This window comes from Cervus elaphus, chromosome 23, assembly GCF_910594005.1.
Source record: "Cervus elaphus chromosome 23, mCerEla1.1, whole genome shotgun sequence".
NCBI lineage: Eukaryota > Metazoa > Chordata > Mammalia > Artiodactyla > Cervidae > Cervus > Cervus elaphus.
This window is the reverse complement of record NC_057837.1, coordinates 70,905,802-70,928,728: the sequence shown is the minus strand read 5'-3', so window position 1 is coordinate 70,928,728 and position 22,927 is coordinate 70,905,802. Positions and strand designations below refer to the sequence as shown.

Sequence of the window (22,927 nt, the reverse complement as noted above, 5' to 3'; positions counted from 1 at the left end):
GTACAAATGAGTGTCATAATATCCATCTCATGGCATCTATCCATTTACTCACTAATTTGTTTATACAGTGGTTCTGGAGGATCTACTATGTGCCAAATACCAGGGGATGATGTCCTGAGACTTTCTGGTACATGATAGGTGTGAACTTATTATCTAGTAGATGTTGAATAGATTAGGGATAAAGGATATAAAGGGCCTGGATGTGTTAAGGTGATTAATACCTGGTAGCTGTTACTGTTCCATCAGGATTATTCTCACTGTTGTTGGCAGTCCCAGGTCACAGGGGGACATGGTTGCCTTGTTAGAGGGCTGCCCTCATTCCTAACATTCCTGCCAGTTGACCTGTGTCAGGAGTCAACGTTCATCTCCACTCCAGTGATTGACTCGATCACAGGTTCTGACCAGGGGCTTCTGTTTCCCTGCAGCCACTGTCTCTCCCCGTTTATTGCCTGGGAGAAGCATCTAATAAAAAGTCAATGGCTCTGCTGGTCTTTTGTGAGTGTGTGCTTCCCTGCTGCATGGGACATATAATTTCATTGACTGTCATGAACCGGTCTGTCCTGTGTGATGTAGGGCAGGACTGCTGGTGGCACCTGGGTGCTGGGAACCCTGGACGAGACTGAAGTCAGAGGGGGGAAGCCTCGTGTGTGCGTCCCACCCCAGACCCTGTCCCTGAGAGAGCAGCCCTGGGGGCCACACATCCACACCCCTTCATCTTCATGTCACCAGTGTAACTGGGAGCAACACATGCTCAGAGACCATGCCATCAACATGGGTATTATATGGGGTGTTGTAGAAGGAGCATGTAATATTTTCAGGTGTGACTCCTTAGTTTCCTAGATGAGGTAGGAGATGGGAACTCTGTGAGTCATTATTTTTACTTATTTATTTGGCTCCTCTGGGTCTTAGTTGTGGCATGTGGGATCTAGTTCCCTGACCAGGAATCGAACTAAGGCTCCCTGCATCATGAGTGGGGAGTCTTGGCCACTGGACCACCATGAAAGTCCCCCAATCGTTCATTCTTTCTAGTTACAGAGAACTTGACTGTAATGCTCAGTACTCTGGGGACATGGTGAGAAGCGGGACAACCAGCCTGTGGAAGCCAGTCTCCAAGATGGCTCCCAAGGGCCGCCTGCCTTCCCGTCTTTGCACCTCTGTGTGGTCTCCCCCCGCCCCGTAGCAGGCCTGGTGTGTGGAACTGATGGGATCTGGTATAGGTGATGACGTGCTGCTTCTAACAGAAGACTCAGCAGCGTGCACCTTGGCCGGCCTCTCTGTCACATACCTCGCTCTCTGGGAAGTGGGCTGCCATGTCACGAGCAGCCCTGTGAGCAGGTCCATGTGACCTGTGACCAACAGCCACGTGTGTGAGCCCTAAGACGGCCTCCAGCCCTAGCCAGTCTCTCAGATGCCTGCTTCTGTCACGTGTGACAAGCGTAACAAGGGCTGTGAAGGGACAGACAGGCCACAAGGAGAGGTCAGAACAGCCGCTGTGATGACATGTGTGGGCCTGTGTATGTATATGTGCACATTTCAGCATGTACATGCATATATGTACAACGCGGTTGGAGTTCCCTCATACCTCAGTCAGTAAAGAATCTGCCTGCAGTGCAGGAGACCTGGGTTCGGTTCCTGGGTCTGGAAGATCCCCCGGAGAAGGAAATGGCAATCCACTCCAGTATTCTTGCCTGGAAAATCCCACGGACAGAGGAGCCTGGCAGGCTACCATCCATGGGGTCGCAAGAGTCAGAGAAGACTTAGTGGCTAAACCACCACCCGCACATTTTGGTTTAGGGGGTGTCAGGAATGGCGCCTTTGAGCAGGTGAAGTCTGAAGCAACTGCTGTAGGGTATGGAGGAGCTAAGCCTGAGGAAGCATCAGGGGGGAGTCCAGACCCCAAGATGGGCGAGAGTGTGGTCTGTTTGTGAACGTGGGGTAAGGGCAGGTAACTGGAGCATGGCAGTGGGACAAATGTTCCTTCAGAGGAGGCTGGAGGGGCGAGCAGGGGGCAGCCCCATGGCCTATGTAGGCCTTGGTGAGGTGTTGGGGTTTTACCATGTACGCCAGCTCTGCCTGGTCGGACTTTCTGTACTCGTGGCCGTATTCTGTATCTGCATTGATCGATAGGGTAACCACTAACCATAGGGGCCTATATTGCACTTGAAGTGTGGCTAGTGCAGCCGAGGCACTGAGTTTTTAATTTTATTTATTTCATGTTGTTGGATTTAGTGGATACAGTGGAGAAAGTGTGAGAAAGGGGAGTGTCCAGGGAGCAGTGATGTGCTGGGAGAGGAGCCTGTAGGACAAGCTCAGCTCCCTGGCTGCTGTGGGGAGAATGGATGAAGGCGGATGGTACCGGGAGGAGGAAGGAGGTAGGTGCAGAGGTCCAGTGACAGGTGGTGGCCCCTTGTGGCTCCTTGTGACTTCAGAATGACACGGGGTTGGAGATGCTGAAGCTGGGGTGTCAGTGTCCGATCTTCCCCACCTTGTCTGATGTAATGCAGGGGCATGGCCTTCAAGACGTCTATGTCTCATACACTACAGTGGGTGGACAGGTTCCTCTCATGGAGGAGGGTCTGTCCCCAGCCCCCGGCCCCTGCAGAAGTCCCCGGGCAGGTGTCTGCACGGTCCTCCATTGCAGGCTACTTATCACCTGTGCTTTAGTTCTTCATCTGCAAAATGGAATATTACTACTGTCTGTCTCTAGACATCTCAGGAGCCTCAAATGAGATAAAGCAATGTAAACCACTTGCCTCAATGAGTGGTGCAGGGTAGACTTGATGCCTGTTTGCTGCTGTTTGCTTTATCGTCAACATCTCTGAGCTAGGAGTCTCCAGCTCCCCGTGCTAATCTCATCGGACCTCATAGGAGCCTCAGGTCTGGACAGAGCCTGATTCAGAAACTGCTTCTTGGGCTGTTATTAAGGGGTGTTCTGGCATTGGATTCAAGGGACTGCTGCAGAGGGGAGCAACCTAGAGTGAGCTCAGGTAGAGGGGAGATACCTGAATGTTCTGGTCCATTTTCCTCAAATGCCAGCCATTGTCCCAAAATGGGCAGCATTACTCCCAGGAAGCTGGCTGGCTTTGGGCACAGTGGATGCTCTTTAGTGAACCATGGAAGAGCCAACAGCCCCCAGGTCTGTGCCCTCAGAGCCAATGTCACTCTGGAAATACTAATTTTCTTAGACAAGGAAACCGGGCCTGAGGGTCCTCTCATTTCCTGTGGCTTCAGGAAGGTAACGTGTGTCCAATGGCACGTTAGTTTCAGCTAATGTCAGGTCTTCTGATTACTATCAAGTGTTATTTAGATATCATGAATAGATTTTTTCCCCTACTGCTCAGTTCTTGGAATGAATACTTTTTACAGGTGAATGAAGGAATCACCAGGAAGCTCAGGCTTTCTATATCATTGTACTAATTTTATTTCTCACTGTTTCACCTTTCCAAGCACCCGTGGTTCACAGGAGTAGATTTAGACCTGATTTGTACTTCACTTTCCCTTATTCCCTTGGTTTAGCCATAATAGCCACTTGGTTGTCTTTTTGAGCGAGGAGGGGGTATATTCCCTTGTTCATTGTTCTGGATATCCCAGTATCCTCACATCCTTTCCCAGGAGGTCTGCAAGGCTTCCTCTCACATCTGCTTTGTTCATTGTCACCTTTTCAATGAGGCCAAATCTGACCACACTGTTTACAGTGATGACATTCCTTACCCTGATCTGTTCTTTCTTCCCCATAGTGTTCACCGCCTTCCTGCTAGATAATTTACTTTAAAAAACATTTATTGTTTTTGATCTCCCCCACCCCTACAACAAACAGATGAGGTCCACAAGAGTAGGGATCTGTCCTCTTCACTGCTGTGTCCCCATTTTCTGGAACAGGCCTGGCATCCATGGAAGGGTTGAGCCTTACAAATATAGAGTGCATCAGTATCCAGGCTCTTTAGTGTGCTGTCAAAGGTCCTGACCTCCAGTGTCAACTTGGATTTCCTTCTTTCAGGATCCATCCTGCTCTTGCTCCCAGATGTGATATATTCATTCACTTGACCTTCCTATCTCTGTATCCCTCATTCCTGCTTCCTGCCTTGCCCTCCGTGTTACCCTTCTCTTTTCCACCCAGCCAGTGTACCCTCCCTACAGGTCTCTAAGGGTTTCTCAGCTAACCTGGCAGCCTCCCCTTAGCCCTCATTGGCTCTGCTCGCCTTGTGATATTCATGCCTTTAACTATTGACTATTCTTAGGTCTTGAGTTTTTCTTGAACTCTTCGTGCTTATGTTTGGTATTATGCAAGGAGAATGGATTTTGATGTCAGAAAAACCTAAGTTCTTCTTCCCTACCTCTTAGACTAGCTCAAGTTAAAGAACTTCCTCTGAGCCCAGTTACTTCTCTCCCCAACTATGGTTAATGATACCTACCTGAGAAATTATTGTGAGAAGTAAATGAGATACTGTACGTGAAAGCACATGGTAGGGGCTCAAGAAATGTGTTGAGTGTCTGTTGAGTGAGCTTAGCATCATGGGGTGGGGCTAGGGAGGTAGTGTTAACTAAACATATTTTATTCCAGTGTGCTGATTTTGGAATGGGAGGTTGTTTTTTGTTCCACATGAGAATAATGAGAAGGCTCTTATCTTTATTGGAATCCTTCTGCAGAAAGAGGAGAGCTGTATTTGTGTCAGAGATAATGCGGTCTTTTTACAGGCTTCTGTGTGATAGACAATACTAGGGGTCTTTTAACTGGTGTGTTCAGGGCTTTTTCTGTCTGTCTCATTGCATGGTCTGTCAATTCCAGTCTTTACTTGGCTTCTGAATGACTTTCATGACATTTTATTAGTTATTTCTTTTTGGTGTGAATTGAGAAGAGCTGTGTGTGTGTCTGAGCCCAAGTACTTGCACATACATACCCATTTGTACACACAAGTGCTTGTGAACATGCTTGCTTGTACGTGGGAGGTGAGTGCTTGTGCATCTGTAGATAAATGCACGTCCGTTAATGTATGTATGTGACATGGGTGAGTATAGGGGTCTTTATTTGCATGTATGTGACTGTGAGTGAGCTGGGTGCTTTCCTGCAGACAAATGGGCGTGGCAGACAAAGCCAGGCCTGGGAGCTGAGAGCCCAGTGGAGTTGTCTGAGAGGGAGAAAGGGATGATGGAGTTGGAGGAGAGCAGAGTACACGGCTTGGGCGAGTCTCTCTGACCGTGACTTGGCAACCAGCCTGTGAGGGCTTCACTTTGGTGGGTGCCTGGACTCCGTCTGTAGCTCTGCCCTTGGCAGCTCTGTGACCTTGGGAAGTTGCTTAGCTTCCTGGACTTGATCAAGGGATTAAACAGCATGATGAAGTAAATAGAGTGTTCAGTGCAGAGAAAAGTCACTCAGGGTAACGAGAATCTTCTTTCTTGACTTGCTTTCATTGTGATTTCCAATGCTGAGCTTCAAGGACATTTGGTAGCCAGTGTTGTTCCAACAGGCTGTAAAGTGAATTTAACTTAGTGAAGCCTAAGAGGAGGGCATTTTAGGGTTTCCTTTTGGGCTCCCAGAATTGACCAACACTGCCTGCAGAGTACCGGAGAGCTTGAAATAAGCAAGCATAGAAGAGACAAAGTCCCGGGAGGATTAAGTGACCTCCTCACCAAGGAGCCACCAGAGACAGGCTGGGATCTGCTCTGAGATCTGCTGCGTGCTGACCCTGGCCAGGCATGCGACCTTGGGCAGGTCACCTCAGTCCCTCTGGGGTAAAGGGGTGGTGGTTGTCTCTACCTCGTGGGTGAGGCAAAGTTAGGAGGTCAACCCACAGAACACCCAGCACAGAGGAAATGGTACCTCTGGTCATCAGATCCCCTGACCTCTGCCCTGCACAACTGAGAGTAATGATGACAACCTGGAACACATCCTCTGGAGGGCAGGTTTGAGACTGGATGGAAGGATGGAGGTTGCTCATGCTGGGGAAGCCAAGCCAGAGAGAACGGGTCCTACTCACCTCTGTAGCCTTGTGTCCCGACCTTCTTCCCCTTGCCCATTGGCTCCACCTGCACTGGCTGTCTCTGACTTCTCAGAGGAGCCTTGTTGCCTCAGGACCTTTGCACAGTTCTTTTTGCCTGAAACTTTTTTTTTTGCCTTTGTTTTTGTTTTGTAAAGATTGGCTTTTTCATACCCTTTGATCTTCTTTCGGATCTCGTCTCCTCAGAGAGGTCTTCTGTGACCATCCTGGCCAAGTGGGTACTCATGACTTTGGGCTCAGTCACTCTTGGCCACCTGCTGTACCCGTTTCTTTCATCATCTTGGTCGTCTGCTCTCATCATGCTGCTTGCTTCCTCCTTTATGGTCTGCCTCTCACACCAGACTCTGAGCTCTATGACGACGGGTGGGTGGCTTCCCAGCTATTGCCGTCTTTTCGTCACTGAGCCCAACACCTGCTCCAGAGCGATGCTGAGGAAATGCAGATATCTGGGTGCTCGTTGCCCAAAGGTGGACATTCCTGGGGTAGACGCTCTGTGTCAGCTTAAGGAAATGTTTCAGTTCTTCAAGGGAGGAACATCCTTTCACCAGGGTGCTTGAGCCAAAAGCAGGACACTCACATGTTGCTGGTCCTGGGTAAGGTTGCTAGGAAATCCACATCTCACATCTGCCTGGTTGGAATTCTGATCTCTGAAGCTAGAGGGAGCTGGTAAAAATAACCAGCTACAGACAGCACAGCCTTGTCTGTATGGGCTGGTGACTTTTTTTTTTTTCCTTTTCTAGTGCTCAGCCCTCTTCACCACCACCAAAAGCCATCCATAATCAAGGGGGAAAGAAGCAAATAAATGCAAATGTAGTGCCTGATAATATCGGTTGGTTTTTTCTGCGTAACAAATGAGCCCACAACATAGTGCCTTAAAACAAGAGCTGTTTTATTTGGCTCGTGGTTCTGTGGGTCACGTAGGTGGTTGCAGGAGTCTGGCCTGTCTGTTTGGTCTCTACAGCACTCTCTCATGTGTCTGAAATGCCCCGTACCCCATCTCAGGCGTTTGAAAGGCTGTCATCTAGGTGTCTTGGTTCTCCTGTTTGTGGGTTCTTATCTTCCAGCAGGCTCGCTCTGATTCATTGCCTGCGGTGCTCTCAGGATTCTAAGTGCAAAAAGAGGGCATGTGCCAGGCGCAGGGACTTCGGAAAGCCTCTGTTTGCTGCTTGTTTGCTGATGTCTTACTGGGCCAAAGCAATTCACATGGCCAAGCCCACAGTTGTTGTGGGAGGGGATGGCTCAAGAGTGTGGTTATAGGGAGGTGGATTTTGCAGTTTACCACTCTGCTTTATGGTAGGTGCTTTGTGCTTAGTTGCCGAGTCGTGTCCGACTCTTTGTGACCCTGTGGATTGTAACCCTCCCAGGCTCCTCTGTCCATGGGGATTCTCCTGGCAAGAATACTGGTGTGGGTTGCCATGTCCTCCTCCAGGGGATCTTCCCAACCCAGGGATTGAACCCAGGTCTCCCACATTGCAGGCAGATTCTCTACCGACTGAACTACCAGGGAAGCCCTGATTCATTTCTTCCAGATCTCATTCACATCTTAAAATAAGGAGTTTCATTGATGTTTGTCTTTCAGGAATAGAGACTCTGAGGCTCAGGGAAGTTGAAGGAGGTGCAATCACACAGTTGAAACTAAGTATAAATTGCAACTAAATATAAATTGCACTGGACAAAGTTAAACAGTCAAGGAAGATGATGTTCAAGACTATTGCAGTCAGGGAGAGAAACTGAACTCAACTCTACTGAAGGGCTGGAGAATTTTGATGAGCTAAAATAGGGGGAATTGTTAGGCCATGTTTGCTAATTGGTCTTACTAAAGGAAAAGTGAACTTTCTTATATTTTCACAGCAGGAGGTATTAATGACTTTATGACGCAGGGCAAGGTGCCCACTGAAGTTGGGCTCCTACATTGCCACAGAGACTGGGAAAGAGGGACTTACATTCTTTGCTTCTTACCTCTTAAGGAGATGGTTCCCAGGTCCTTGAGAAGGACATTTTGTTTCCTGGGGTGTAAAACTGGTGGGATGGTAAGCTGCTGGAAGATTTCCTTCCATCTCAAAGAGGCAGAGGGAGAATTTTAAAGATTACAAGTTTTCTAAAGTAGATGCTCTAATGAAAGGGAGATGGGAGGCATATAGTCAGTAAGAAACTTGTGTAAAATGTAGTTAAATCCAGGATAACATTAAAATTATCTGAGTCAGAACTGAAGTTTGAACCCTGGTCCATCTGGTTCCAACACTTATGCCTTTCCCCCATAATTCACCGTGACCACACACCATGGTTTTTCCAGTAGTCATGTATGGATGTGAGAGTTGGACTATAAAGAAAGCTGAGCACCGAAGAATTGATGCTTTTGAACTGTGGTCTTGGAGAAGACTCTTGAGAGTCCCTTGGACTGCAAAGAGATCCAACCAGTCTATCCTAAAGGAGATGAGGCCTGGGTGTTCATTGGAAGGACTGATGCTAAAGGTGAAACTCCAATACTTTGGCTACCTGATGCAAAGAACTGACTCATTGGAAAATACCCTGATACTGGGAAAGATTGAAGGTGGGCAGAGAAGGGGATGACATAGGATGAGATGGTTGGATGGCATCACTGACTTAATGGACATGATTTTTGAGTAAGCTCCGGGAGTTGGTGATGGACAGGGAAGCCTGGCGAGCTGCAGTCCTTGGGGTTGCAAAGAGTCGGACACTACTGAGCGACTGAACTGACACACAATTCAGGGATGTTAGGGTGTAAACCTGTTATCATTTAGAGGCAGCAAGGGCAATGTCTGAAGAATTCGAATAAAAGAATGCATCCAATGCACCCATGGTTCCTATAAAATTACAGATGCACCATATAGTACAAGGCATCTTAAAATAAGCTGTAGAATTTAGATCCACAATGTCAGAGTCTGGAGGGCTCAGGAATACAAGGTAATCTATTCTCCAGCTAGCACAGGTGGGAGAAGAGGTCTTGTCTAAGGTCACAGAGTGAGGTGGAGTTAGACCTGAGGCTGAGCCCAGATCTCCCTACTCCTCATCCCCAACCTTGAGTTCTTTTGGCCCCATCCTCCAAGGCTTTGCATCAGCGGCTTCTCCTGATTTTTTATTTTTCATTTCTTTTTAAAAGCTCACTGGCAGTTACTGCTCCAAGGCAGAAAATGTATTCATTTAAATGACTTCGTGTGGAAATAGAAGCTTGAATAATGATGTTACCATTTATAATTGCTCTGATTAACCACACCACGTTTTGCAGTTTAGAAAAAAAAAAAGCCTTCTTCCTTTTGTGATGTGAATTTTAATTGCTTTCTCTCAGGAAGACCCCTCCAGACCTACCTGCCTGTTGCCCAGCTCCTGGAACCTCAGCAGAACCCCGCTAGGCTTACCTGTGTGCTCCCAGAGTCCGCTGGTGGAGGTGGGGGCTGGGCACAGAGCTGATGTTCTGGGAATACCTGTTGGTTTGCGATTTGGGGACAGAAACTACCTGCTTCCCACTGGCATCAAGTCTTATACTCCCTTGGGGGATCACAGCGTTAGGGGCTCCCCAGGCCCAGATTGAAGATCAGGGATAAGGGAGCTTCTCTGAGGTGTTTGATGTTCCCTGTGGTTGTCATCCCTGAGATCACAAAGGGGACAGAATCATCCATAATTTATCTGCCAGAGAATGTGTCTTTTCAGATGGATTTACTTTTTTTTTTTTTTTACCTTAAGGATATTTTCACTGATTTTCTTTTCTTGTTTGAGTTTTCACCCATATGAAATAAGAACCAGCACAGTGCAGTGGAAAAGGGAAGAGTTTAAGAAAATATAGGTGAATATTTATTTTATCTCAGGAGGAACAAGGGCTTTCCAAGTGTCAAAGCCAAGAAATGAACTATAAGGGGGAAGAATGATCGACTTGGTTACATAAAAGTCATAAACATTTTTAAGTAAAAATAAAGTGACAGAAATGTTAAAAGACAAACCCGGGGAAAATATTTACAACATATACAGTTCAAAATGATCAGCTATCTTGAAATATATAAAGAACACTATTAATCAACAAAAAACTTGGTGTCTTGGTAGGGGGAAAAAAAGGATGTGACTGGATAATTAATGTAAGAAAAATTGCCACAGTCAATAAAAAATCTGAAAAAAATCAGCTTGCAGTTATTGAAATATAATTATTACAGAATAAAGGTACCATTTCCCTCTATTTACACTGACAATTTAAACAATGATTTTAGTGAGGATGAAATGATATAGTTGTCAAAAGAGTATAAGTTTCTGCAGTCTTTCTAGAGTGCAGTTTGAAATGTGGTTTGAGAATCTTAGATATGTATATCCTTTGGACTTGTAATTCCATTCCCAGGAATTTGCTATTTTAGAGAAATGGAGATGTACATGATAGATAGTATAAAAGGGTTTTTATCAGAATATTACTTGGGATGGAGAAAAATGAGGAAAACAGACTTAAATGCCCTGTAATACAAAGTAGCTAAAATAATTATGTGGTTTTAGGTAATGGAATTATTTTTAGACATAAAAAATAATAGTTTTAAGTACTATTGAATGCCATGTGAAAAGTCTCACACTAATGGTAATCCTAGATTGCTTATTGATTTAAAAACAACCAAAACCCACAAAAAATAGGAAAATGTAAAAACTAATGTTTTAGAGATGCTGGGAAAAAGAATTTTCAGCACAGTACAGAACTTTAAATCATTCCTTTAAAATTTTAAAGTGAAACTAGCATTCATATGCACTGTATTAATGAGTTTATTTAAATTGTATATAATCATACATAGATGAATGGAAGAAAATGAACCAAAGAGTAGGCAATTCTTATCTTTGAGTGACAGATTATGGGCAGTTCTTAATTTCTTCTTTAATAAAAAGTTGCAGACTCTTTTAAAAATTTACAGTAATAAACAAATGTTTCTTTTAAAATCTGAGAACCTAATACAGTAATATGAAAATAAGATGCTAGAATAAAAGCAGAATGATAAAGAATCAAGAAATTTGGGGTAGATGGGTCTGGGTTTGGATTGAGAGGCTCATTGGCCTTGTGGACCTTTATGAACCTTTTTTCCTCCTGTCTATAGAATGAAGGTAAATATATTTCTGCAAAGTTGGTTTCTAAGGGCTAATTCAGAATATAAGTCAAGAACATGGCACTGAATAGACCTTTAGTAAATATTACTTAGGGTTCTCTGTTCTCTCTGTTGATCTATTTGGCATTTTGGATTTGGAACCTAGGGTCTGGATTAGTCTTTGAACTCTCCTATGGTTTTTAAAAATATTTATTTATTTGACTGGGCTGGGTCTTAGTTTCAGCACATGGAATCTTTGATGTCACATCATCATGCTTTCGTTGCAGCTTGCAAACTCTAAGTTGTGGCATGTGGGATCTAGTTCCCTGGCCAGGGATCAGACCCTGGCCCCCTGCATTGAGAGTGTGGAGTCTTAGCCACTGGACTACCAGGGAAGTCCTTCTCCTATAATTTTATGTCTGTTTCGGATTTCCTAATTATTTAGCCCTAGCCACTTACCTTTTTTCCAAAAGAAGACTAAATTGGGCTGGTTGTCTAGCCTTTGCGTTACTATGGTTGAAAATTTTAATGGACATGTTCAGATCATATCATGCTGGGGTATGGGCTCTGACGTTTCTTTCTGCTTTCTCTTGTTAGTTTGACAGAGTATTGTATAGTCACAGTTTCCAGGGAGGGCAGTGAGTTTGATGGACATAAGTTTGAGCAAACTCCAGGAGCTAGTGAAAGACAGGGAAGCCTGGCATGCTGCAGTCCATGGGGTCACAATGAGTCAGACATGACTTAGTGACTGAACAAGTGATGGCAAAGATGTGACTAAATGGTTATTTGTATACCATGTTCATGGACATGTAAACTCATAGAGTCTTTTTAAAGGAAAGTTAGGAAATATGTATCAAGAACCTTTAAGCATCTTCATATCTTTTGATTTAGTATTTCTTGTTTAAGAACTATTGTTTTAAGATAATACAGATTCACACCTAATTTATAATTCATTCCAACCCTGTGTCATTTTTGGAATCTGAGGGGGTAAAGCATAAATCTGGTTGTTTGTCTTCATGAAATCCATAGAGTTTGGGTCCCTTTGGCAGGAGGTACCATGCAGGGGGTGTGCTGGCTCCAACTATCAAACACAGTTCTTTTAATCATTTCAGTCTAGATAAAAGAAGTCATGTGGGGTAATGCAAAGGGTCTGATCACGGGCATCAGCAAACATGGATTTGCATCCAGACTTTGGTAGATGACTGACTTGGGATCTTGGCAAGACGCTTCTCTTTGTGTATTCATTTCCTCATCTGTAAAATGGGTATGATAACGTTAACCTTGCAGGAATTTTGTATAAAGGGCAGGAGAGAATGTAGGCATTGTGGGACAGGAAAGACCAAGTGCTTTCAGATCACATCTAAGTCAGTTCCCCTCTTTTTTTTTTTTTTTGCAAATTGGAGTGTAATTGTGGGTACTGTAGCCTTCTGTGTTGATTCTCTTGGGTTCCTTGGGGAATAGCCAGGCTGCTAGACTCCCCACTCATCTGTAGCCCCTCTGGATCCTTAGCCAGTTCTCCTATAAACTGGGGGTACATAAGGGCCTAGGGTCAATTCTATCTTCTTTCTTCAAACATCATAATACCACAAGGACACTTTTCACAAAATCAAAAGAGTTTAAAGATTTTAGATAAACTATTTTTAAATGTTTTCTGAGTGCAAGGGTTTTGTTAAAAAATACCACAAAGTTTGGAAAATGCAGAAAATTAGGAGGACTCAGAAAACAAGGACACATATATTTTCTAACTACCCGAAGATAACATTATTAGTATTTTCTTGTATTTCCCTGTTGGGTTGTCTGTGCATTTTCATATAATCAAAATCATGCTGTATGTATTGTCATGCATCTTCTTTTCTTTTTCATTTGACCCTATAATAAGCACTTTCCTCATGTTATTAAAAACTCTTTGTAAAAATAGCTTTGAATGGCTGCAATCTTATTCAGTGGATATTAGATAGAACAATTATTCATTTCAGTTACTTTCAAATCAATGGCAAACAGTATTGTTGTCCATATCTGACATTTTCTGTCTCTTATTCTTTGTTCTGTATCAGATATTTCTCAAATTATTTCCTTGTTTGAAATGTCTATATATCAGACTCAAGGCTGGCAGAATTACACCTTCTTTCAATGTCTGTAATGACTCATGGTTAAATCTTTAATACATTCTAGCTGTTTCTTTAATGTTGTCTATAATCTCCATTGGAAATCGAGGTGTTGGAGCAGCTCTGAGGAGGAATCATGCTTCAGAAAATGAAGAAAATGGTGCATTCTTGAGTTGGAGTGATTGCTGATGGCAAATAGAAAGTGACCATTTCGAGTGGTGCCGGGAATAGCATTTGTTTTCATTTTTGTTAAGAATTGGAATTAATGAGAAAAATGAGCGACGTGTTCCATTTTGTGGGTAATGTGAATCCAGTTGTAATTGAACAGATTTTTCTCCTCTCTGTCTCCAGCCTTAGTGGGACTTGTACTAATTTTCTGGAGTTGTTCACCCAGCGCTTAGGATTGCTTTTAGCAGAAACGATCTCATTTCAGGAGCCTGTGAAGAGGAAAAGGAAATGTGTTCTCACGACTGTGAGTCAGTGTAGAATGAAAGAAGCTGCTGAGAGCTCTGCATGTGTCTGCGGGTGTGGAATTGTGTGTGAGTGTGTGTGTCAAGGTGTAGTGCATTTACAGAGAGAATGAAGTCTGTGAGGAAAGGAGAAGGTGAGCAATAATGACAAAGTTGTGTGCAACTCCTGCGGGCCATACTGCAGTGGAAAAATATCAAGATCTGCTCCGGGGCTCAAAGGTTTTGGGTGATGTGGCTTACCTGAAGTTGGTGAGAAAATACCTAAAAATCTGTTTTTGTTAAAAAAAAGGTTTATTGAATCTCTTGCATTATTGTTTCTGTTTTATGTTCTGGCTTTTTTGGCCATGAGGCATGCGGGATTTTAGCTTCCTGACTAGGGATCGAGCCTGCACCCTTTGCATTGAAAGGTGGGTTCTTAACCACTGGACTGCCAGGCAGGTCCCCAAAATATCTAAAAATCTTGACTGATAGCAAGTGTAAGATGTCCTGATGTATATGCAGGGCAGGAGTTTGGGGAGTAAAGACCAGAGAGGCTTCTTGACTTTGTCAGGATTGCACAGCTCAGTTCAAATCACTGTCTGCTTAATTGCAATGCTTTCCCCACACCCCAGCTCCCACCACTGCACCCTGCCAGGTAACACCTGTTCAGCCAGGATACAGTCTGCTGCTGGTTGAGGGCATGTAGGTGAGCGATGATGATGGATCCTGTTCCTCAGGGCAGGTAACATTCAAGGACGTTCTGTCCTCTAAAAATGGCAGCCCTGGATTTACCTGTTTTCATTTTCCACACTCTCTGCCCTCTCCTCAATAACTGTTGAAGAGAAACAAGACCAAAGAACTGGGAATCATGTTCTACCTGATAAGCTTCTCACTTTTGCACCTGTCACGGGAGGTGGATCGTTACCTGGAGATTACCCTCAGTTTTCTGTTTGAAAGGAATACTGGCAAATAACCCCAAACAGCATTTATCCATTTATACCTGGGGCAGGTATATGATTACACGTTTTCTACTATTTTATGTTGTATAAATTCACACTGGAAATGTACCTTTTGTGGCTTCAGCCCTGGATTTTTGTGTTTTTTGTGAAGTAAAGATATTTGTGCCTGTCTCTTGAATGAATTCCACACATATTGAAGTACCTGCTCTTTGCCATATATCATTCCAGGCAAGAAGGGGATGGTGAGGTCTTGTGTGAAGAGAGTTGCAGTTTAGAGAACAGGGAGACAGTGCTTTAGTCAAATGATCAAATAATTGCAGATAGTAAGTGCAGAGAAGAAAAGTATCAGGACACTAAGGGAGAGAGTGAGGAAGGGGAGGGTGTTGTGTGCAGCCTCTGAGGAAGCGACCCCGGAGCTGACATTTGAGGCCCAAGTGTCATGAAGAGTTGGGGGAGAGGAATCAAGATTTTTGCTGTTGTTAAATTTTAGTTTCCTCCCTTAAAGTTGCTTCTCTCTCAGCTTTGCCCATATCAAAATAATGCCACCATCCACTCAGTTGCTTAAAGCAAAAATCTAGGAGTATCTCGATCCCTCACTTTCTCTTTCTCCCTCTCACCCTCCTGGCTCCACCCCTGAAAGATATTCCCAGCTTGCCACCTCCTTCCATCTCTGCCTCCACCTGTCAATCATCACCTCCCCTCTGGACCACTGTAAGAGCTTCCTGATAAATCTTCCTGCTTCCCCTCTTGTCCTCTTACAATTACATTTGACCCTTGAGCAACATGGGGTTGAATGCAAGAGTCTGCTTATATGCAGATTTTTTTCCTAATAGTGAATACATGAATAGTACTTCTCGGTCATGGTTGAATCTGCTGTCATGCTTGGATCCATTGATGCAGAATTGTGTATATGGAGGAACCTCGGATATAGAGAGCCAGCTATAGGTTACACACAGATTTACAACCCTGCAGAGGGCTTCCCTGGTGACTCAGCTGGTAAAGAATCCACCTGCAATGTGGGAGACCTGGGTTCGATACCTGGGTTGGGAAGATCCCCTGGAGAAGGGAACAGCTACCCACTCTAGTGTTCTGGCCTGGAGAATCCCATGGACTGTACAGTACATGGGGTCGCAAAGAGTTGGACACAGCTGAGCAACTTTCACACACATGTGATAAGAGTGTTGTAGGATCCCTAATCCCTAACCCGTGTGTTGTTTGTATCTTCCACCTAGCAGTTAAAGTAGGTAGACCAATGCAGTAGCTACCAACTCTGTGTTGGTATTTAAATTTACATTCATTAAAATAAAATAAAACAAAAAAATTTAGTTTCTCAATTACATTGTCTACCTTTCAAATGCTCAAGAGCCTCATGTAGCCAGGGGCTCTTGCATTTGACAGTATAGATATAGGATCTGTCCATCATGGCAGGAAGATCTTTTGGAGAGCTCTGAGTTAGAGAATGGTCTTTCCACAATATGCACCAGATCACAACACTCCCTGCTTGAAACCTCAGATGGTTTCACTCCTCACTGGGAATAAAATCCTAACTCTTTATTCTGACTCTGTACTGGGTCCCACCTAACCTGGCCCCTTCCCATCTGTCTAACCTCACCTCATCAGTCTTCACTGATTACTGCTCTTTAGCCATACCCCGACTTTCTATTTCTAGAGCACAGAGCTTGTTCACTCCTTGGGGTCTTATACAAGAGTTCACACCTTGGATTCCCTTGGCATGGAATGCCCTGCCTTCCCCCTCAAACTCAAATTCTTTGTGTTGATGGCTCCTTATTGCCATTTAGATCTCAAAATACTGATAAATATCACCACCTCCAGAAGCCTTCCTTGACTACCCAATCTAAAGTAGCCATCCAGTCACTATAGTAGAACCAAGTAAAATTGTCTTCACACTCTGGTAACTATTGGATGTTTTGTCTGTTCATTTTTTTGCTGAATTGTGTGTATCAGCCCACAAGTATATGGGCTTTCGAATGGCAGAAAGCTTGTTTATCTGGTTCAAGGCTATAAAATGCCAATGCCTAGGACAGCGCCTAACTTGTAGTAGGTGCTCAGCTAATACTTGTTTCAGGAATGAATGAGTCATCACAGGGAGGCAAGATGGCTGGCAGCTCATATGGCTGTTTTGTATGCATTCGAAAAAGGCACCTCTTTGCTATGGTTGACCTTGTGTAGTGAATACCCTGCAAGCCTGCTTGTTGGGGAGGGGGACATCTTCCCAGAATAGCAAATGCAGAGACGCTGAGGCAGGTCTGTGCTTGATGTGTTTGAGAAAAAGAAAGAAAGAAAGAAAAAAAAAAAGACACATGTTTCAAATACAGTCTGTAAATGGGAGAGTAGAATGAAAAATATTGAGAAATATTGAGGAAAGTCGGTAGGGGACAGGTCACCTGGGGCCCAGAAAGCTGTGGTAAGGAAATTATATTTTATTCCAAGTAGAGTAGGAAGTCATTGGAGGACTTTTAAGCAGGGGAGAGGCATCAAACTTACAATTTATTTATCCTTATGATTTTATTTCTTTGCCTTTCTGGATAAATATTTTGTAACATTTTTCTCAGATACATGGTTTGGAGAAACTTTTGAGTTTTGAGACTAGTTTTCCCAAGGGGTGGGGACATGCTTTTCTGAAGACTGAAAAATCCTCTGATGCTTTTAGGTGCTGCAATTAGGTTCCAGACACACGTTGACTCTTCTTTGAAATACTTTCTGGCATGTACTGCTGGTAAATTTGAAGGTTAAATCTTCGGCTTCCTCCAAAAGGTGACAGAGGCACAGAGTAAAACTAATTAGGAAAATTCCTGAGTAGTTGATTGCAGCCATTTGTTAAGAGTTTTGAAATGCAAATAAAAATTTGCTCAGCTCTCTCTCTGGAAGGGAGACTTGTTCAGCCTGGTGTTTGGTTTTAGCATTCATCTGCCTGTGAAGGGAAAAGTGTGACCTCTCTGCAGAGAGGCAGTGAGCACAGCTTGAATCTATATCCTGCTCTTGTCTCAAGTCTTTCTCTTGAGAACAAAGGAAAAATGCATTCAGTTCTCCCAATAGTATTATTTATCATATTCTCTCAATTCTAAGATGTGGTGAAGAGAAAAGAGGCCCCATTGGTTAAATTGCAGCTTTCTGGGAACAACAACAACATAAATATTGTACTGAAATTACACATCAATGGCAAGAAGGACTCCAATTTCAGAGAAGTTAAAGTGTGAAGCAAAGTGTCTTTCTCTCTGTCATTATCTGTTTAGGAATCAAAGGCTATTAGAGGACTTGCTATATACTGAGTGCTTTAAATGCAGACTCATTTAATCCTCATTGCAACTCTTGAGATATAGGTATAATTTTTACTCCATGTTCTAGTTGAAGAAACTGTTGCACAGAGAGGTTAAGTAACTTGGTCATGGTCACACAGCCACTGAGTGGCTAAGCCAGGATTAGTTGGACCATAAAGAAAGCTGAGCTCCAAAGAACTGATGCTTTTGAACTGTGGTGTTGGAGAAGACTCTTGAGAGTCCCTTGGACTGCAAGGAGATCCAACCAGTCCATCCTAAAGGAAATCGGTCCTGAATATTCATTGGAAGGACTGATGCTGAAGCTGAAACTCCAACACTTTGGCTACCCGATGCGAACAACTGACTCATTGGAAAAGACCCTGATGCTGGGAAAGATTGAAGGCGGGAGGAGAAGGGGACGACAGAGGATGAGATGGTTGGATGGCATCACCGACTGGATGGACATGAGTTTGAGTAAGCTCCAGAAGTTGGTGATAGACAGCGAAGCCTGGCGTGCTGCAGTCCCTGGGGTTGCAAAGAGTCGGACACAACTGAGCGATTGAACTGAACAACTGTCTGACTCCAGGGACTGAATGGACCTCTGTAGTATGGGGATCATGTGATAATTTGGTGTGGGGTAGCCATGAGCAAAATGATAGATGTCTTTCTTTGCTTCTCAGCATAAACACTCAAGTAGAGATCCTGATCTTTGACAGGTAGTTACCTAATTATGACGGATGGTGTCATTGCATGTGACTCAAGATTTGAAACACAAGTCTTTATCCTAGGGTTTGCTTTGATAAAGCATTTTAAACACCATCCTGTTGTTTTGGGGAATCATCTTGCAGCTCAGCTGAGATGGGAAATCCTGCCTTCCTGCCCAGGAGAAAGCAGAGGCTGAGCTTCTGGGCAGAGATGGTGGGAAAGGCATCTGTCAGAGGTTGGAGAGTCCAGTGGTTAACCACACTGGCTCTGGGGAAGGACTGTTGGTTCCAGGCCTACATCTACCATTTTTTGAGCTGTGTAACCTCATGTAAGTTCTTTATCCTCTTTGAGCCTGTTTCCTTATATATAAACTGGGTTGAACAAATTCTCAACCCCTTATCTGTAGCCTTGGGGCCAAATGTGTTTCTGAAGTTAGATTTACCTTTTAGGAAGGCATTGGCTTCCCAGGTGGTGCTAGTGGTAAGGAATCTGCTTGCCAGTGCAGGAGATGCAAGAGATGTGGGTTTGATCCCTGGGTTGGGAAGATCCTCTTGAATAGGAAATGGCAACGCACTCTAATATTCTTCCATGGAAGATTCCATGGTTGGAGGAACTTGTTGGGTCTCAGTCCATGGAGCTGCAAAGATTCAGATATGACTGAGTGTGCATACACAATCATGCAGTCATGGTCCACATACAGTCAAATAAAGAACACTCCTAGAAGGGTCTAGGATCACATCCCAAAATCAAGCATGTTGATTTTTTTGGTAGCAGAAGTATAGACATGACCATTAAGAAGGAGACAGGAAAACTGTAAACAAGTTCAGAACAGTTTAACCTAAGTCTTAGCACCAAATATGTTTGCACCAAACTTAGGAAAAGATCTTTTGATTTTCAAAGTTTTGGAGAATTCAGAATTCTCCAATTGTGGTTGATGGATCTGTCCGTTCTTCACGGAGTGGTTGCCTGGCTTACAGGAAGGTAAAGTGTGTACTCAGCACGTTCCATCATCCAGAGTGAAGTGCTCAAGAGCATTATCTGTTGTTCTTTGTATTTTCAAGCATCTTTCATTGAGCAGAGGTGAGTGTCACTCAGCCTAGAGCCTGGTGGTTCTGGTTGAACTCTGAACACCTTCTAGTGGTAGCTGTTGGATTTGGAAATTCTGGTTTGGAGCCCAGAGCACTTGACTGCTCTCAGAACTCAGGTCCATCCTCTGACTTCCACTGGCATTTTGACTGGCTTTTGGTTGTTCCGGTCAAGAAAGAAGGGAAGAAATCAGAAGGATGTCTTTCTGCCCCTCCCCCAGGTAGAATCAGCCTTTCTGCTGAATCTTCTCTTTTTCCTGTGGCTGCAAAATGAGGGGAAAATTGAGCACAACAACAACAACAACAATAGCAACCAAAAGAGCATTTTCCTTTAGGCAAGCATACGTGTGACACTCCATTAACGATAAGTGACATCTTCTTCCATCTAGCGGGAATCAACACAATATTCACATTAACCAGTCGTCAGCAGCACCAGAAGCGGATGATGACTTGTCAGTTTCCATCCTATCAGTCATTTTCAGGCAAACTGTGTGTGTCTCTGGGTTCCACATGTTCACACTTCTGTTCACTTTTCTACAAGTGCTTGATGGACAGTCTGAGATTTAAAGCAGAGGCCAGGTGAGTCCCATACAGAAAGAACATGGACTAAAGAACTGTACAGACCTAGGTCCTGGGATCCTCACCTGTCACTCAGTGACTAGGAGACCTTGGCTAATGTCCACAAGCTATCTGGACTCTGGCTTCCTTCCTTGTGAATAGAGATAATAGTAATTCCTCACCTCATTAGGTCACTGAGAGGAGTAAATGGCTTGAAGAATACGAAAGGGATTATAAACTGGGATGCTACAGGAAATGCCAGTCTTGTTATGATGTATTTATCTTCAGTCAACTTTTTATTCACCACCTAGAATTCATTTGTGTAACTCCCAGCTATTCCTCTGGAGTCCTGGCCCCTTTTGCATTTAACTCCTCTTTCAACAAGGTATCCATCTATTGGTTCACTTGGTACTTTGCTAGTTGGTGCACTCATCCAAACAGCCATGTCTCCACCTACCCGCCCACTTCTCTGTTGGGTCCCTGTGTGTGCAGGTATTAGGCTAGGGTCTGAGATCCAAAGATGAGTCAGATTAGGATGGACCCAGGCCTAAAGGACCTCATAGGCTAACAGGGAAATGGATGAGGCCACCCACACATTAATGTAAATTAGGTGCGGTTGATGCTATATCTCAGGTGTGGGCTGCAGACAATGGGGACATGAGGTGTGGAAGCTTCCATGAGGTCTGGAAGTTCTGTTGAGTTGGTAGTAGAGGTAGAAGGAAGGACTAAATGAAGTTCTCGAAAATGAAAATGACACTTGAGCTGAGTCTTGAAAGGTATTTATCTGACAGACAAGGGAGAAGATAGTCCTGGCTGGAGTAGAGAGTGTTGAGGGAGTTGATCTTGGCAGATATAAGGCACAAGAGGCAAGCTGGGGCCAAGTACTGGGAAGCCTCAGACATCAGACTGAGAACCTTGAGTTATCCCGGTATCCATAATTGGGTTTCCATCCATTGATTGAAGGAGAGTATCAGCCTTCAGTTAGAAATTATGGAAACTCTTCCTGACATCTTTTTTAAAATTAATTTATTTTGGCTGCACTGGGTCTTTGTTGCTACGTGTGGGCTTTCTCTAGTTGTGGTGAGTTGGGCTTTCTCTAGTTGTGGTGAGCGGGCTTTTCACCGCAGTGGCTTCTCTTGTTGCAGAGCACAGGCTCTAGATGCTTGAGCTTCAGTAGTTGTAGCACGCAGGCTCAGTAGTTGTGGCTCACGGGCTCAGCACCAGCTGAGTGGCCCCATGGCATATGGAATCTTCCTGGACCAGGAATTGAACCCGTGTCTCCTGCCTTGGCAGGCATCCAGATTCTCAACTACTGGACCACCAGGGAAGTCCTCATCCTGACATCTTGCAGAGGTAGTGGTCTTGGCTTGGAGGGGGCAAGGCTGAAGGCAGGGGGGCCACGAGGAGGCTGCTGTGGGGGTCTGAAGATAGTCTAGGAGGGAAAGAAGCAGCAGGAGGGATTGGGGAATATAGATGCTGCAGAAGTGTTCAGGCACCAGTGAGCAAGACTGGCTACTGTGGGCCACTGTAACAAATGACCATGAACTTGGGCACTCAGAACCATGAAAATTTATTCTCACACAGTTCTGAAAGCCAGAGTCTGAAATCAAGATGTCACTGGGGCTTCACTTCCTCTGAAGGCTCCAGAGGACCGTCTTTTCCTTGTCTGGTGCTGCGGATAGCTCTTGGCGTCCTTGGTGGCTGCATCACTCCAGTCTCTGCCTCTGTCTTCACGTGGCCTTCTCTTCCACGTGTCTGTCTTCTCCTCTTCTCTTTCTTATAAAGATACTTGTCCTTGGAGTTAGCCCTTCCTTCCCTGAGTCATTTAGGACAATCTCATCTCAAGATCCTTAAATTAACATCAGTAAAGACTTACTTTCCAAATAAGGCCACATGTACACTTTTAAGGGACTAGGATGTACACATATATTTTGGTGGAGGGAAACTGCTTTCCCCGACTACAGGTCCTAAGTGGGTTAGGAAGCTCCTGTTCTTGGGGTCCCCTTAAATAGCTGGGCAGGAAGGGCTGGGCTCTTGCACAGATGCCCCAGCAAGCTTGTATAAACTCCTCATCTGCTGAAGTGCTCTATCATCTCTGCATGATGCCTTCCCAGGGTCTGATGAGTTGTAACTGCCTTTCTGAAAGGAGGTGCTGCAAAGACACAACAAATAGGAGTTAAAGAGGGGAGCTCTAGAAATAGAGTAGAAATTCAAGTGACTGCTATTTGCAGAGAATCTAATTTCCTCTGACAGTTTTGCAGGTACCCTGGAATAATCTCTTAAGCAAAATGTATTTTCTGAAGACAATTCTCCTTGAATTTTACAAACGTTCCCCTGCCGGATGATCACATACAATGGGGTGAACTACAGCCTTGCTCTATTTTTGTTTTTCTCCTTGTTTGTGCCCAGTTGCTGTTAATAATGTTGGCAGGACTGTCTTTGGGAAAGCAGCACCATTTTTTTGTGGTTCAGATACGGCTGCTGCTGACACCCCAGCAAAGAAGAACCAAGGGCTCCAGAGCCTGCCATATTGTTCATTTGGCACATGCTATCAGAGCATCTCCTATAAGCTGGGCACTGCTTTCTGCTGCACATATAGGGATAAAGTAGACCAAGCCCTTCTCCTGATTTGTAGTCTTGAACATACACATGGCCTCGGCACTGTGTACTGGGGGTAATAAGATGGCACGGTGGTCCGAGCAAGCTTTGAGGAGAGATGGATTTCCACA

General features: G+C 44.4%; 1 protein-coding gene across 12 annotated transcripts in view; it reads left to right on the top strand.

Annotated features, from left to right (window-relative positions):
* Window positions 1-22,927, top strand: part of PTPRT (protein tyrosine phosphatase receptor type T) — a 1,101,260-nt gene that overhangs the window by 212,392 nt on the left and 865,941 nt on the right. The gene's annotated exons all lie outside the window — the stretch shown is intronic.